Source organism: Nycticebus coucang, chromosome 18, assembly GCF_027406575.1.
Source record: "Nycticebus coucang isolate mNycCou1 chromosome 18, mNycCou1.pri, whole genome shotgun sequence".
Classification (NCBI taxonomy): Eukaryota; Metazoa; Chordata; class Mammalia; order Primates; family Lorisidae; genus Nycticebus; species Nycticebus coucang.
The window spans coordinates 11,662,884-11,680,208 of NC_069797.1; the positions used below are offsets into that span (position 1 = coordinate 11,662,884).

General features: G+C 42.1%; 1 protein-coding gene across 4 annotated transcripts in view; it reads left to right on the plus strand.

Annotated features, from left to right (window-relative positions):
- The first annotated feature begins 16,458 nt into the window (after window positions 1–16,458).
- The window catches only part of SHMT1 (serine hydroxymethyltransferase 1), a 37,131-nt gene continuing 36,264 nt past the window's right edge, over window positions 16,459–17,325 (plus strand). For 2 of the 4 annotated variants that reach the window (XM_053568613.1, XM_053568617.1), the window contains exon 1: window positions 16,460–16,673. The gene's annotated coding sequence lies outside the window, so the exon portion shown is untranslated. Of the gene's footprint in view, window positions 16,678–17,325 lie in introns of all 4 variants that reach the window. The other 2 variants (XM_053568614.1, XM_053568616.1) reach the window with 2 other exon arrangements.

Consider the following 17,325-nt stretch of genomic DNA (forward strand, 5'->3'; position numbering starts at 1 on the left):
CATGGCTTACAGTCCTGTTACTCAGGAGGCTGAAGTGGGAGGCTTGCTTGAGACCAGGAGTTGGAAGTTGCAGTAAGCTATGGTCGTGCCTCTCCAGCCTGGGCAACAGAGTGAGACCTGGCCTCAAAAAAAAAAGGTTTGTGAGAGGTAGGCCCTTGATTGTGCTTTTGTGTGTTTGGGAAGGTTGATTATTTACTTACTTACTTATTTATAGATAGGATCTTTCTCTGTTGCCTGAGCTAGAGTGCAGTGGCAAGGTCATTGCTTACTGCAACTTCAAACTCCTAGGCTCAAGCAGTCAAGAGGTCAGTTTTTAAAATTCACTGTGTGTCCTTGTTCCTGTGTTCTATTTTAATGTTGTTCCACACCATTAAATTGGGAACCCAGGCAGTCCTGCTCCAGCTCCTTCAGCCTCACTCCCCTGAGTTGCTGCAGACTGTGACCTTTTTGAAATAGATGACATAGGATTATTAAGTTCATTCATCTGCTTCAGGAACTCCATCGGTGTTGAGGGCAGTTATGCAAAGCAACTGAACAGCATGTGAAGTGAGCTTTTGGTGAGTGTCACAATGCCAAGCAGAAGGAAAAAGAAAGAAAAAGAAAGTTTCGATCGTATTCTGTGAGTGCTTTTACACGGTTGATGTACATTTTGCCTAACCAAATTTAATGCTTGAAATTTGCAGTATGTAGGCAGAGGGAGACCAGTTTTGACACACAGGGTAAGTGGATAGCCACTTCAGCAGTGATTCCAGCAACAAGCACTTCCCTGAGAAAGCTTCTGCTCATCCACAGGCACGAGAACTTAAAGAGCAAGAGGAAGTGAAAGGAAAATTAGGGCAAGGAAACAGACAAAAGAAATCACTCATGAGGAAGAATCAGCAGAAAACACTAGGCAACATGAAGAACCAGTCCAGAACAACCCCGCCGAGGGACCATGAGGTAGCTACTGCAGAGGATTCCACCTATACAGAAATGTTAGGAATGACAGAAAGGGAATTTAGAATACACATGTTGAAAACAATGAAAGAAATGATGGAAACAATGAAGGAAACTGCTAATAAAGTGGAAAATAAACAAAAGGAAATCCAAAAACAGAATCAAATCAGAGATGAACGATATGAAGAATATAAAAAGGATATAGCAGAGCTGAAGGAAATGAAACAGTCAATCAGCGAACTTAAAGATGCAATGGAAAGTATCAGCAACAGGTTAGACCATGCAGAAGAAAGAATTTCAGAGGTAGAAGACAAAGTTTTTGAGATAACTCAGATAGTAAAAGAGGCAGAAAAGAAGAGAGAGAAAGCAGAACGTTCACTGTCAGAATTATGGGACTTTACAAAGCGTTCCAACATACGAGTTATAGGAATTCCAGAAGGGGAAGAAGAATGCCCCAGACGAATGGAAGCCATACTAGAGAATATTATAAAAGAAAATTTCCGAAATATCACCAAAGATTCTGACACACTGCTTTCAGAGGGATATCGGACCCCAGGTTGCCTGAACTCTAACCGAGCTTCTCCAAGACACATTGTGATGAACCTGTCCAAAGTCAAGACAAAAGAAAAGATTCTGCAAGCTGCCACGAGTAAGCGCCAGTTGACCTACAGGGGCAAATCCATCAGAGTGACCGCAGACTTCTCTAATGAAACTTTCCAAGCAAGAAGACAATGGTCATCTACCTTTAATCTACTTAAACAGAACAATTTCCAGCCCAGAATTCTGTACCCTGCTAAGCTAAGCTTCAAAATTGACGGAGAAATCAAATCATTTATGGATATACAAACATTGAGGAAATTCGCCACAACAAGACCAGCTCTATAGGAAATACTTCAACCTGTTCTGCACACTGACCACCACAATGGATCAGCAGCAAAGTAAGAACTCAGAAATTAAAGGACAGAACCTAACCTCCACACTGATGCAAAAGATAAAACTAAGCAATTGACTCTCACAAAATAAGACGAATAGAATACTACCACACTTATCAATTATCTCAATAAATGTTAATGGCTCGAATTCCCCACTGAAGAGACATAGATTGTTTGACTGGATTAAAAAACACAAGCCATCCATTTGCTGTCTGCAAGAAACACACCTGGCTTCAAAAGACAAATTCAAGCTCCGAGTCAAGGGTTGGAAGACAATTTTTCAGGCAAATGAATTCAGAAGAAAAGAGGAGTTGCAATCTTATTTTCAGATACATGTGGATTTAAAGCAACTAAAGTCAAAAAAGACAAAGATGGTCACTTTATATTGGTCAAGGGAAAAATACAACAAGAAGACATTTCAATTCTAAATATCTATGCACCCAATTTAAATGCTCCCAGATTCTTGAAACAGACCTTACTCAGTCTGAGCAATATGATATCTGATAATACCATAATAACAGGGGACCTTAACACTCCTCTTACAGAGCTGGACAGATCCTCTAAACAGAAATTAAACAAGGATATAAGAGACTTAAATGAGACCCTAGAACAACTGTGCTTGATAGACGCATATAGAACACTTCATCCCAAAGATAAAGAATATACATTCTTCTCATCACCCCATGGAACATTCTCCAAAATTGATCATATCCTTGGACACAAAACAAATATCAACAGAATCAAAAGAATTGAAATTTTACCTTGTATCTTCTCAGACCATAAGGCACTAAAGGTGGAACTCAACTCTAACAAAAATGCTCGACCCCACCAAAAGGCATGGAAACTAAATAATCTTCTGTTGAATAACAGATGGGTGAAGGAAGAAATAAAACAGGAAATCATTAACTTCCTTGAGCATAACAACAATGAAGACACAAGCTACCAAAACCTGTGGGATACTGCAAAAGCAGTTTTGAGAGGAAAATTCATCGCTTTAGATGCCTACATTCGAAAAACAGAAAGAGAGCACATCAACAATCTCACAAGAGATCTTATGGAATTGGAAAAAGAAGAACAATCTAAGCCTAAACTCAGTAGAAGAAAAGAAATATCCAAAATCAAATCAGAGATCAATGAAATTGAAAACAAAAGAATCATTCAGAAAATTAATGAAACAAGGAGTTGGTTTTTTGAAAAAATAAATAAAATAGATAAACCATTGGCCAGACTAACGAGGAATAGAAAAGTAAAATCTCTAGTAACATCAATCAGAAACGATAAAGGGGAAATAACAACTGATCCCATAGAGATACAAGAGATCATCTCTGAATACTACCAGAAACTCTATGCCCAGAAATTTGACAATGTGAAAGAAATGGATAAATATTTGGAATCACACCCTCTCCCTAGACTCAGCCAGGAAGAAATAGAGCTCCTGAACAGACCAATTTCAAGCACTGAGATCAAAGAAACAATAAAAAATCTTCCAACCAAAAAATGCCCTGGTCCAGATGGCTTCACTCCAGAATTCTATCAAACCTTCAAGGAAGAGCTTATTCCTGTACTGCAGAAATTATTCCAAAAAATTGAGGAAGAAGGAATCTTCCCCAACACATTCTATGAAGCAAACATCACCCTGATACCAAAACCAGGAAAAGACCCAACCAAAAAGGAGAATTTCAGACCAATCTCACCCATGAACATAGACACAAAAATTCTCAACAAAATCCTAGCCAATAGATTACAGCTTATCATCAAAAAAATCATTCATCATGATCAAGTAGCCTTCATCCCAGGGATGCAAGGCTGGTTTAACATACGCAAGTCTATAAACGTTATCCACCATATTAACAGAGGCAAAAATAAAGATCACATGATCCTCTCAATAGATGCAGAGAAAGCATTTGATAAAATCCAGCATCCTTTTCTAATTAGAGCACTGAAGAGTATAGGCATAGGTGGCACATTTCTAAAACTGATTGAAGCTATCTATGACAAACCCACAGCCTATATTTTACTGAATGGAGTAAAACTGAAAGCTTTTCCTCTTAGAACTGGAACCAGACAAGGTTGTCCTCTGTCACCTTTACTATTCAACGTAGTGCTGGAAGTTCCAGCCAATACACTTAGGCAAGACAAGGAAATAAAGGGAATCCAAATGGGAGCAGAGGAGGTCAAACTCTCCCTCTTTGCTGACGACATGATCTTATACTTAGAGAACCCCAAAGACTCAACCACAAGACTCCTAGAAGTCATCAAAAAATACAGTAATGTTTCAGGATATAAAATCAATGTCCACAAGTCAGTAGCCTTTGTATACACCAATAACGGTCAAGATGAGAAGCTAATTAAGGACACAACTCCCTTCACCATAGTCTCAAAGAAAATGAAATACCTAGGAATATACCTAACGAATATACCTAACGAAGGACCTCTATAAAGAAAACTATGAAATCCTCAGAAAGGAAATAGCAGAGGATATTAACAAATGGAAGAACATACCATGCTCATGGACGGGAAGAATCAACATTGTTAAAATGTCTATACTTCCCAAAGCCATCTACCTATTCAATGCCATTCCTATCAAAATACCAACATTGTACTTTCAAGATTTGGAAAAAGTGATTCTGCGTTTTGTATGGAACGGGAAAAAACCCCGTATAGCTAAGGCAGTTCTCTGTAACAAAAATAAAGCTGGGGGCATCAGCATACCAGATTTTAGTCTGTACTACAAAGCCATAGTGCTCAAGACAGCATGGTACTGGCACAAAAACAGAGACATAGACACTTGGAATCGAATTGAAAACCAAGAAATGAAACTAACATTTTACAACCACCTAATCTTTGATAAACCAAACAAGAACATACCTTGGGGGAAAGACTCCCTATTCAATAAATGGTGTTGGGAGAACTGGATGTCTACATGTAAAAGACTGAAACTGGACCCACACCTTTCCCCACTCACAAAAATTGATTCAAGATGGATAAAGGACTTAAATTTAAGGCACGAAACAATAAAAATCCTCCAAGAAAGCATAGGAAAAACACTGGAAGACATTGGCCTGGGGAAAGACTTCATGAAGAAGACTGCCATGGCAATTGCAACAACAACAAAAATAAACAAATGGGACTTCATTAAACTGAAAAGCTTCTGTACAGCTAAGGAGACAATAACCAAAGTAAAGAGACAACCTACACAATGGGAAAGGATATTTGCATATTTTCAATCAGACAAAAGCTTGATAACTAGGATCTATAGAGAACTCAAATTAATCCACATGAAAAAAGCCAACAATCCCATATATCAATGGGCAAGAGACATGAATAGAACTTTCTCTAAAGACGACAGACGAATGGCTAACAAACACATGAAAAAATGTTCATCATCTCTATATATTAGAGAAATGCAAATCAAAACAACCCTGAGATATCATCTAACCCCAGTGAGAATGGCCCACATCACAAAATCTCAAAACTGCAGATGCTGGCGTGGATGTGGAGAGAAGGGAACACTTTTACACTGCTGGTGGGACTGCAAACTAGTACAACCTTTCTGGAAGGAAGTATGGAGAAACCTCAAAGCACTCAAGCTAGACCTCCCATTTGATCCTGCAATCCCATTACTGGGCATCTACCCAGAAGGAAAGAAATCCTTTTATCATGAGGACACTTGTACTAGACTGTTTATTGCAGCTCAATTTACAATCGCCAAAATGTGGAAACAGCCTAAATGCCCACCAACCCAGGAATGGATTAACAAGCTGTGGTATATGTATACCATGGAATACTATTCAGCCATTAAAAAAAATGGAGACTTTACATCCTTCGTATTAACCTGGATGGAAGTGGAAGACATTATTCTTAGTAAAGCATCACAAGAATGGAGAAGCATGAATCCTATGTACTCAATTTTGATATGAGGACAATTAATGACAATTATGGTTATGGGGGGGAAACAGAAAGAGGGAAGGAGGGAGGTGGGTGGGGCCTTGGCGTGTGTCACACTTTATGGGGGCAAGACATGATTGCAAGAGGGACTTTACCTAACAATTGCAATCAGTGTAACCTGGCTTATTGTACCCTCAATGAATCCCCAACAATAAAAAAAAAAAAAAATCCCCACAGAGCTATAGGATGTTAACACTTAACCTAAAAAAAAAGAAAGAAAAGAAATTTGCAGTATGTGGATTCTTCAGCACAGTAGTAGGCATGAAGAAAACACTTAAGTGTTCTGGGGGGTGAATGTCACTGTAAAGTTAGTCTTTTTCCTAATTAATTGCCATCAATATTCCCTTTCTTAACTGTCTTCCCATCTCTCTGTGCCTGTAAACACAGCATTTACTAGGGACTTCAGTCTCAATAAATTGGGAGGTGAAATTCTATCATGCTCTTACCATTCAATTTAAACTTTGATCTCTGCTATTAGAATTATACATTCTAAGCCGGGTGTGGTGGCTCATGCCTATAATCCTAGCACTCTGGGGAGCTGAGGCAGGTGGATTACTTGAGCTCAAGAGTCCAAGACCAGTGGAATGTGAGCAAGAGTGAGACACCGTCTCTACTAAAAAAAAATACAAAAACTAGGCGGCGCCTGTGGCTCAGTCAGTAAGGCGCCAGCCCCATATACCGAGGGTGGCGGGTTCAAACCCGGCCCTGGCCAAACTGCAACCAAAAAATAGCCGGGCGTTGTGGCGGGCGCCTGTAGTCCCAGCTACTCGGGAGGCTGAGGCAAGAGAATCACTTCAGCCCAGGAGTTGGAGGTTGTTGTGAGCTGTGTGAGGCCACGGCACTCTACCGAGGGCCATAAAGTGAGACTCTGTCTCTACAAAAAAAAAAAAAGAATACCAAAACTAGTCAGGTGTTGTGGTGGGCCACTGTGGTCCCAGCTACTTGGGAGGCTGTGGCAAGACGATCTCTTGAGCCCAAGAGTTTAAGGTTGCTGTGACCTATGATTCCATGGCACTCTACCCAGGGTGACAGAGATTCTGTCTCAAAAAATAAATAAATGAAGGTATGTGACATACCTCTTGGAGGTAGGACACAATTATAGGAGGGACTTTACCTAACAAAACAGCAATCAGCGTATCTGGGCCTCTGCACCCTCAATGAATCCCCAACAATAAAAATAAATAAATAAATAGAATTGTACATTCTAGAAATGGGTGAAATCTCACTGCTTCTAGTACATAGCTAGAACTCAATAAACATCTTTGTGTGGTCAAGTCAGAGAAAGAATCCCAGAAGAGGTAGTTTCAGGCACTAGGGAATATTTGGACAAGTATATTCTATGCATCTGATCTTTTGGAATGTCTTTACCCTTTTACAAAGATAGTAAGACTGAGGGAACCATATCATCTTTCTAAATTTTTCTCTAAAGTAATTAAGTGAAATGTTTGATTGTCATGAAATTTGTACTCTTTTAAACTACTACATTTGTGACTTGTTGCAGCAGTAAAAGGAAACTAGCTCAATGGCCAGAAGATTCCAACACATCTTTCATCAAACAGGATATACAAGCAGCAAATAGGCACAATAAAAGATGCCCGATCTTATTAGTCATCAGGAGAACGCAAATTAAAACCCACCATAATATACCACTATACTACATGAACTAGAATAGGTAAATAAAATGGGCCGGGCAGCATGGTGGCTCACGCCTGTAATCCTTGCACTCTGGGAGACTGAGGTGGGTGGCTTGTTTGAGTTTAGGAGTTTGAGACCAGACTGAAGATGAGCAAGCCCCATCTCTACCAAAAACTAAGGCCTGGTGCAGCAGCTCATGTCTGTAATCCTTGCACTCTGGGAGGCTGAGGCGGATGGATTGCTTGAGCTCAAGAGTTCAAGACCAGCCTGAGCAAGAGAGAGAGACCCCTCCGCACCGCATCTCTATTAAAAATAGAAAAATTATCCAAGTGTTGTGGTGAGTGCCTGTAGTCCCAGCTACTGGGGAGGCCAAGGCAAGAGAATTGCTCAAGTCCAAGAGTTTGAGCTTGCTTTGAGCTATAATGCTGCCATGGCACTCTACCCAGGGCGACAGAGTGAGACTCTGCTTAAAAAAAAAATCATGAAGGGCAGTACTTGTGGCTCAAAGGAGTAGGGCGCCAGTCCCATATGCCAGAGGTGGTGGGTTCAAACCCAGCCCTGGCTAAAAAAAAAAAAAAAATTATGAAGGCCAGGTGTGATGGCTCATGCCTGTAATCTTAGCAGTCTGGGAGGTGGTGGATTGCCTGAGTCAGGAAGCAGGTGGATTGCCTGAGTTCAGGAGTTCAAGACCAGCCTGAGCAAGCTCCAGACTCCATCTCTTAAAAAAAAAAAAATAGCTGGGCATTATGGCTGGCACCTGTAGATCATATATACATAGCCTTTCGAAATTTGTTTTTTTCATGCAGCATAATGCCCTTAACATCCATCTAAGTTGTTGTATATATCAATAACTCATTACATTGCTGACTAGTATTCCATACATGGACATACAAGTTTGTTTAACCACTCATCTACTGAAGGACATTTGGGGTGTTTCTAGTTTTTGGCTATTGCAAATAAAGCACTCATGTATAGGTTGTGTGAACATAAGTGTTCATTTCTCTGGGATGAGTGCCCAGGAGTACAACTGCTGGGTCATATGGAAAGTGTACGTTTAGTTTGTTAAGTCACTAAACAACTATTTCCCAGAGTGGCAGTACCATCCTACATTCTTATGAGCAATGTATGTTTTGTCACATCTTTGCAACATTTGGTATTGACACTATTTTAAGCCATTTTAATAGGTGTAAAATAATGTCTCATAATGGGCTGGGCTCAGTGGCTCATGTCTGTAATTCTAACACTCTGGGAGGCTAAGGTGGGAGCATCACTTAAGCTCAGGAGTTCAAGACCAGCCTGAGCAAAAGCAAGACCTCGTGTCCACTAAAAATATAACAATTAGCTGGGTGCAGTAGCACATAATCCCAGCTACTTGGGAGGCTGAGGCTGGAGGATCATTTGAGCCCTGGAGTTTGAGGTTGCATTGAGGTAGGATGATGTCCTTGCACTCTACCCAAGGCGACAGAGAAAAACTCTGTCTCAAAAAAACAAACAGCAGCAACAACAACAAAAACAGTGGCAGCAACAATGACAACAACAAAAAACCTCATAATGATTTTTATTTTCATTCCCCTAATGCAGGCATCCTCAAACTTTTTAAACAGGGGGCCAATTCACTGTCCCTCAGACCGTTGGAGGGCCGGACTATAGTTTAAAACAAAAAACTATGAACAAATTCCTATGCACACTGCACATCTCTTATTTTGAAGTAAAAAACAAAACGGGAACAAATACAATTCACACCACTTCATGTGGCCCGCGGGCCGCAGTTTGAGGATGCCTGCAAATGGCTAGTAATGTTGAACATCTTTTAATGTGCTTATTTGACATACCTTTTTCATTAAAAACACCAAGTTTGTAATAGAATATTTTTTATTGTTTAATTTTGAAAGAACTTTATTTTCATGCATTCTAGATATGAGTCCTTTGTCATTTATGTGATTTGCAAATATTTTCTCCCAGTCTGTAGTTTTTTTTTGTTTGTTTGTTTTTTGAGACAGAGTTTCACTATGTCATCCTCGGTAGAGAGCCCAAATTCTTGGGCTTAAGCGATTCTCTTACCTCAGCCACCCAAGTAGCTGGGACTACAGGCACCTCCCACAATGCCCAGATATTTTTGTTGTTGTTGTCATCAATGTTTGGCAGGCCAGGGCGGGTTTGAACCCTCCAGCCCCAGTGTATGTGGCCGGCACCCTAGCTGCTGAGCTACAGGCGCTGAGCCTCTATAGCTTATTTTTTCATCCTCTTAATAATATCTCTCATAGAAAGAAAAGTTTTAATTTTGAAAAACATGCAATTTATCACTTTTTTTCTTTTTGCCATTGTGCTTTTGGTATTATGTATAAAAGTACCAAACCTCGGCTCAGCGCCTATGGCTCAAGTGGCTAAGGCACCAGCCACATACACCTGAGCTGGCCGGGTTCGAATCCAGCCTGGGGCCCGCCAAACAACAATGATGGCTGTGACCAAAAACATAGCCAGGCATTGTGGCGGGTGGCTGTAGTCCCAGCTACTTGGGAGGTGGAGACAGGAGAATCGCTTGAGCCCAGGAGTTGAAGGTTGCTGTGAGCTGTGATGCTACGGCACTCTACCCAGGGTGACAGCTTGAGGCTCTGTCTCAAAAAAAAAAAAAAAAAGTACCAACCCCCAGACATTTTCTCCCATATTTTCTTCTAAAAATATTATAGTTTTATGTTTATATTTAAGTTTATAATTCATTTTGAATCAATTTTCCTGTCAGCTGTGAGATTTGAGCAAAGGTTCATTTTTTTGCCTATGGCTATCCAATTGCTCCAGTACCATTTATTGAAAAGATCATACTTCTCCTTTGAAATGTTTTTGCATCTTTGTCTAAAATCATTTCTGTACTTAGGTGTGTCTATTTCTGGGTTCTCTACTTAGTGCCACTAGACATGTCCCTGCTTTCCCCAATACTACACGGTCTCGGTACTACAGCTAGATAAGTCTTAAAACTGGGCAGTATGGTTCTTCTCATTTTATTCTTCTTTTTCAGAACTCTTTTGGCTACCCTAATTTCTATCTTTCCATATACATTTCAGAATAATTTTGTGTATATCCACAAAAAATATTGCTAGAAATTTTGGTAGAAATTGTATAAAATCTGTGTATCAGCTTGGGGAGAAGTAACTTCTTTATTTATGTTGTCTTCTAATCCACAAATACAGTATGTCTCTCCATTTATTCAGCTCTTCTTTGCTTTCACCAATGTTTTATTATTTTCAGCTGCATCAATTGGCATTATATGTAATTATTCTTCTTTAGTTTATTAATATGGTGGATTACATTGATTAGTATTCAATATTGAACCAATCTTGCATTCCTAGAATTAATCCAAATTAGTCACGTGTATAATTTTCTTTTACATATTGATATATTCTATATGCTAATATTTTGTTAAGGATTTTGGTAGGTTTCTTTTTCGGTACTATCTTCCTCTGTCTTTGTTATTAGGGTAATACTGGCCTTATAAGATGAATTTGAAAAAACTCTATATACTGCTATAGAATGGTGTGGCTGCTTAAGTGTTGGTTAGAAATCTCTATTGACACCATCTGGGCCTGGGGATTTCTTTTTCTAGAGTTCAAATTATGAATTCAGGTTTTTTTATGAATTCCATTTTTTATTTTATTTTATTTTTATTTTATTTATTTATTTTTGAGACAGAGCCTCAAGCTGTTGCTCTGGGTAGAGTGCTATGGCATCACAGTTCACAGCAACCTCTAACTCCTGGGCTTAAGCAATTCTATTGCCTCAGCCTTCCAAGCAGCTGGGACTACAGGCACCCGCCACAATGCCCAGCTTTGGTATATGTGGCTGGCACCTTAGCCGCATAAGCACTTCAGCCGCTGAGCTGAATTCCATCTTTTAAATAATCATAGGCCCACTCAAATTACCTGGTTAACACTGGGTGAGGTGTGGTGATCCGTGTGCTTTTTGAGAAACTAGCTCATTTCACATACATTGTTAAAGTTATGTGTGTAGAGTTGTTCACAGTATTCCCTACTATCCTTTTGATGTTTGTAGGGTCTGTAGTGGTGTTCCCCATTTTGTTCCTGATTTTAATGATTTGTATCTTTTCTTTTTAGTCTCATCAAAAATTTATCAATTTTATTGGCTTTTCAAAGAACTAGCTTTGTTTTTTTATTTTTTTCCTCTGTTGTTTTTCTGTTTTCAATTTCATTGATTTCTGCTCCCTTTTTTATTATTATTTCTTTGCTTCTCCTTGCTGTGGGTTTGTTTTTCTATTTTCTTAAAGTGTGAGCTTAGATGATTGATCTGAGATTTTTCTAGTTTCAGATGCATTTGGGGCTATAACTTTCAGTGTGGCTTTAGTTTGTCTTATATATATATATTTTTTTTGTCCCATATATTTTTATTCATTTTTATGTATTTTTAAAATTTTACTTGAGATTTTTTTTTTTTTTTTGAGACAGTTTCACTATGTCGCCCTGGGTAGAGTGCTATGGCATCACAGCTCACAGCAACCTCAAACTCTTGGGTTCAAGCAATTCTCTTGCCTTAGCCTTCCAAGTAGCTGGGACTACAGGCTTCTGACACAACACCCAGCAATTTTTTTGTTGTTGCAGTAGTTATTGTTGTTTAGCTGGCCTGGGCTGGGTTCAAATCTGCCAGCCTTGGTGTATGTGACCGGCACCGTAACTACTGTACTACAGCTACCAAGCCTTGAGATATCTTTTTATTTATTTTTATTTATTTATTTATTTTTGGTGGGGGGAGACAGAGCCTCAAACTGTCGCCCTTGTTAGAGAGCTATGGCATCACTGCTCACAGCAACCTCCAACTCCTGGGCTTAAGCAATTTATTTTTATTTATTTATTTATTTATTTATTTTTGAGACAAAGCCTCAAGCTGTTGCCTTCATTAGAGTGCTGTGCCATCACAGCTCACAGCAACCTCCAACTTCTGGACTTAAGTGAGTCTCTTGCCTCAGCCTCCCAAGTAGCTGGGACTACAGGTGACCACCACAATGCCTGGCTATTTTTCGGTTGTAGTTGTCATTGTTGTTTGGCAGGCCTGGGCTGGATTCGAACCTGCCAGCTCAGGTGTATGTGGCTGGTGCCTTAGCTGCTTGAGTTACAGGTGCCAAGCTGAGATTTCTTTTTAAATGTGTGTTATTTAGTTTCTAAGTATTTGGAGATGTTCTCATTATTTTCTTGTTATTCATTTCCAGTTTGATTCCATTGTAGTCAGAGAACATATTCTGTCTGACTTCATCTCTTTGAAATTTGATGTAGTATTTTTTTTTTTTTTTGAGACAGAGTCTCACTCTGTTGCCAAGGCTAGAATGTCATGGCATTAGCCTAGCTCACAGCAATCTCAAACTCCTGAGCTCAAGCGATCCTCCTGCCTTAGCCTCCCAAGTAGCTGGAACTATAGGCATCCACCACAACACCTTGCTAATTTTTCTATTTTTAATAGAGATGGGAGTCTCTCTCTTGTTCAGGCTGGTCTTGAACTCTTTAGCTCAAGCAGTGCTCCCACATCAGCCTCCCGGAGTGCCAGAATTATAAGCATGAGCCACCATGCATGGCCTGAAGTTAGTCTTATGGCTCACGATATGCTCTTTCTTGGCATATATTCTTTGGTTGCTTGATTAATAGTTGTGTTCCACTACTGTTGGGTGGAGTGTTTGTTAAATGTTGATTAGATCTTGTTGGGTGATGGTGGGGTTGAGTCCTATATCCTTGGCTGATTTCTGGCTGGGGTTTGTTTTACAGTTTTGCTAAGGCAGATGTAGGGCAGCCTTCATTCCAGGGGTGGAATGAACTTATTACTAAGGCATGCTCCCTCAGGTTCCTACTGTAAGGCCCTGGTAATCTCTAAGGAACCTATCTTGGCTGGTCAGAGATTAAATATCTTCAGGGCCTGTGCGAACTCTGGGAATTTTTCAGTTTACAAATCTTTGGTTGCCCAATGCCCAGCTCTGTGGAGTTTCATTCTACATGTGCATAGCTACATACTTAGCAAACACTCAAAGGGACTCCTCACAGATTTCCAGAGCTCATTTTCTGCAGATACCCTCCTTTCTGGAATGATGTCCCATAGCTTCCAGGTCTCACAGACTTCCCAGCCCTCATGTTCACTTCCTAGTCTCCCTGAGACCACCATCCTTGTTGTGAGCCCCTTCTCTGAACCTACCATCCATCAATAGTCTCTAAGCATCCAGCCAGGGATGGAATAGACCTGTAGCGCCTGTGGCTTGGTTTGTTTGTTTTCCTAGTCTTAGGCTGCCTCTTGTCCAATGTCTGCACACTGTGAGGATTCTGTGTTTTGTAGTTTTCTGGTTGTTTATCAAAGAAGGTCCAGTCCTTTGTACTACATCTTCACTGGAAATAGAGGTCTATTTCAAATTATTATTATTATTACTTTATTTATTTATTTTGCAGTTTCTGGCTGGGGCTGTGTTTGAACCCGCCACCTCCGGCATATGGGGCCGGCGCCCTACACCTTTGAGCCACAGACACTGCCCTCAAATTAATTTTTAAATATGTATATATATTTTTACTGCAGTTTGGCCGGGCCGGGTTCGAACCCGCCACCCTCAGTATATGGGGCCGGCGCCCTACCCACTGAGCCATAGGTGCTACAGGTCTATTTCAAATTTTTAACATTCTGAGAATAATACTTTCACATGGTAACATGCAGGAGTAATGACAGTGGAGTTTTAAGGTTTTCTTGTTTGTTTTTAAGTTTTGCTAAATAGGGAAAAGACAAGGAGACACACTGGTGTCAGAGATGAAACAAAGGACAGAATGGGCCAACCACGCTTGTGCAGTTGCAGACCACCCTCTCCCTGCCTTGCTTTCTTTCCACTGCCACTGTCACTGTAGAATTTGTCTAAACTTCATAAGGATTCTTACTCTCTCCTGGTCTTTCCCTGTACATGTCTGAATGTTTTGAATCCACGCATTAACTGTCATACTAGCCACATTTACTTCAACATTCTGAAAATTTGCTGAATATTGTGAGAGAGTTACAAAGTGCTGAGGATGATTTACCAAAGATCACATTATTTGGTAAAGCAGGGGCATGTGTCTGGGCTCTTTCCCCTATATCATACAGCCCCTTGATTTGTATTATTCTTATTTATTTATTTATTTTCTAGAGAAATGGTCTCTCTCTGTTGCCCATGCTGGAGTGCAGTGATGGAACTCCTGGGCTCAAGTGATACTCCTCCCTTAGCTTCCGCAGTAGCTAGAACTACAGGTGCGTGCCAGCATGCTCAGCCTTTTTTTTGAGACAGAGGCTCAAGCTGTCGCCCTGGGTAGAGTGCAGTGGCATCACAGCTCACAGCAACCTCAACGCTTGGGCTTAAGTGATTCTCTTGCCTCAGTCTCCCAAGTAGCTGGGACTACAGGTACCCGCAACTGCATCCGGCTATTTTTTGTTGCAGTTATCATCATTGTTTTAGCTGGCAATGAAACCACTGTGCTAAAGGCGCTAAGCCACATTCCACTAATTAAAGAAAAAAAATTTTAATTGACTCGGCGCCTGTGGCTCAAGAGGCTAATGTGCCAGCCACATACACCTGAGCTGATGGGTTCGAATCCAGCCTGGGCCCGCCAAACAACAATGATGGCTGCGACAAAAAAATAGCGGTGCTGTGGCGGACACCTGTAATCCCAACTACTTAGGGAGGCGGGGACAGGAGAATAGCTTGAGCCCAAGAGTTGGAGGTTGCAGTGAGCTGTGATGCCATTGCACTCTACCCAGGGTGACAGCTTGAGGCTCTGTCTCAAAAAAAAAAAAAAAAAAAAAAATTTTTTTTTTTTTAAATCAATGGTGTCTCTCTATGTTGACCAGGCTAGTCTTGAACTCCTGGAATCAATCAATCCTCCCACTTCACTCTCTCAAAGTGTTGGGATTACAGGCGTGAGCCACTGGTGGGGCCATTCTTCTTCTTTTTTTTTTTTTTTGAGACAGAATTGCACTTTATCACCATTGGTAGAGCGCTCTGACATCACAGCTCACAGGAACCTCCAACTCCTGGGCCCAGGCAATTCTCCTGCCTCAGTCTCCAGAGTAGCTGGGACTACAGGCACCAGCCACAGTGCCCGGCTATTTTTTTGTTGCAATTTGGCAGGGGCTGGGTTCAAACTCGCCACCCTCAGTATATGAGGCCGGGTCCCTACCCACTGAGCCACAGCACGATAGTTAATATTTATGGATTCCAGGCTGGGCACGTGTAGTTCAGTAGCTAGGACGCCAGCCACAGACACCTAAGGTCGTGGGTTCGAGCCCACCCCGGGCCTGCCAAACGACAATGACAGCTACAACCAAAAAATAGCCGGGTGTTGTGGCAGACCCCCGTAGTCCCAGCTACTTGCGAGTCTGAGGCAGGAGAATTGATTAAGCCCAAGAGTTTGAGGTTGGTGTGAGCTGTGACGGCACAGTACTCTACTGAGGGCGACATAGTGAGTCTCTGTCTCAAAAAAAAAAAAAAAAATGTATGGAGTCCTTTTCATGCGCCAAGCACAATGTTTGGTGTCTATTAATTCTGACAGCTGAGCCGAGCAAATATAAATGTTTCCAATTCAGTGATGAGAAACGTAAAAGTCACAAAATGAAGTGACCTGTCTGGTGTTTCGATCTACAGAGTAATAATGCTGTGGTCTGGACCCACGTTTGTCCTACCAAAGTGACCATGGTGCTAACTGAAGTAGGACCACCTCGAGGTTAAACTAAGTACGGACATTCACCTACAATCCCAAGGCCAAGCGGCCTACCTGAGTAAATGGGGCGGGCCCTCAGCTGTCGTCCCGGAAATACTCGCGCCCTCCCCCAAACCTGGCCAGCAGACAAAGCCGATCGATCCCAACAGGTCCTGTCCCTAGGGAAGCAGCTGCACCAGGCTACAGATCCCCTGCGAAGTAGGAACAAGTCCTGGTCCCCTCAGCCGCAGCCAATAGCGCCCATGCATTTGGGGGCGGGATCCGCCTGGTTGCGCACTCTGATTGGCCGCTCTAGGGGGCGTGCCCAGGCGGGGGCTCCCGGCACCTTGCGCTGGGAAGGGGCTCGAGCCTTTGCGCGCCAAGTTCGGAGTTCGGAGTTGGCTTAGTGGTTCACGCTGTGGGCGCGTGGTGAGTGCGAGTCGGCTATTTCGGGCGTCCGGGACTCTGGTCGGAGCCGCGGTAACGTAGGCCCGAGGCGCCGCTGGGAACGTGCGCGGGATCCATTCCGGTAGGTGAGCGGCTTTGGGCCTGGAGCGTCAGCGTGCCGGCGCCGGTTGAGCGCTCTGCGGTGCCCAGTTTCCTCGCTGTCCCCCGCGCCTCTGTGAAGCCGGAGTGCCGGGAGAGGGTACCGGGTTAGCGCCTGGCCTGGGGGTGGGCGGCGGCAGCCGTACCGCGCCGTTCGTAGGCACAGCCGGTGTAATGGTAGTGGCCTGTGGCCTTGGCACAGAAGCGAAGGCTTATTGCGGATATAACTGCTCTCTGCTGAGCACTTTTCTCAGGTATTTCCATTTTAAGTACTGCCCTTCACCTTGCTCGGACAAAGCGGCACGTTGAGTGCTGGCGTTTCCCCCATTTTACAGATGGGGAAAATGAGGCTCAGAGAGAGGAGTCCACTTAGTGGCAGAGCCCTGCTTCTCTAAGTCCGCACTCCCAGCCACTACACTTGAGGTGGCTCTACTTTGGGCGCGTGTCCCAGTGGGGGATGGGCTCTTCTAGCTGGTCGCAATCTTCACCCGTTACAATACAAATATTGCATTGTAAAGTTCTTGGTCTGGTGCCTGTGTTTCAGGGTTCCAGAAATTAAGTGACCCTCTGGTCAGCTGAGGTCAGCACAGATACGAGCTCTCAGTCAGTTGCTGGACTGGAAACACCAGTTTAGG